At 40.5% G+C, this 291-nt stretch overlaps 1 non-coding gene across 1 annotated transcript; it reads right to left on the reverse strand.

The window, feature by feature from the left end:
• Positions 1-124: 124 nt before the first annotated feature.
• Positions 125-228, reverse strand: LOC127748192 (small nucleolar RNA R71). Its single transcript, XR_008010135.1, has one exon. It is a non-coding gene; the product is annotated as a small nucleolar RNA R71 (small nucleolar RNA).
• Between the last annotated feature and the right edge of the window lie 63 nt (positions 229-291).

Consider the following 291-nt stretch of genomic DNA (forward strand, 5'->3'; position numbering starts at 1 on the left):
CCCTTTTGCTGTAAGAGACAGAGCTAGAGTATGGTTGGATTCACAACCTAAGGATAGCATGGACTCTTGGGATAAGCTGGTCACTGCCTTCTTAGATAAATTCTTTCCTCCTCAAAAGCTGAGCAAGCTGAGAGTGGATGTTCAAACCTTCAAACAAAAAGATGGTGAATCCCTCTATGAAGCTTGGGAAAGATACAAGCAGTTGACCAGAAGATGTCCATCTGACATGTTTTCAGAATGGACCCTATTAGATATATTCTATTATGGTCTCTCTGAATTTTCGAAAATGTC

This window comes from Arachis duranensis, chromosome 5, assembly GCF_000817695.3.
Source record: "Arachis duranensis cultivar V14167 chromosome 5, aradu.V14167.gnm2.J7QH, whole genome shotgun sequence".
Taxonomy (NCBI): Eukaryota; Viridiplantae; Streptophyta; class Magnoliopsida; order Fabales; family Fabaceae; genus Arachis; species Arachis duranensis.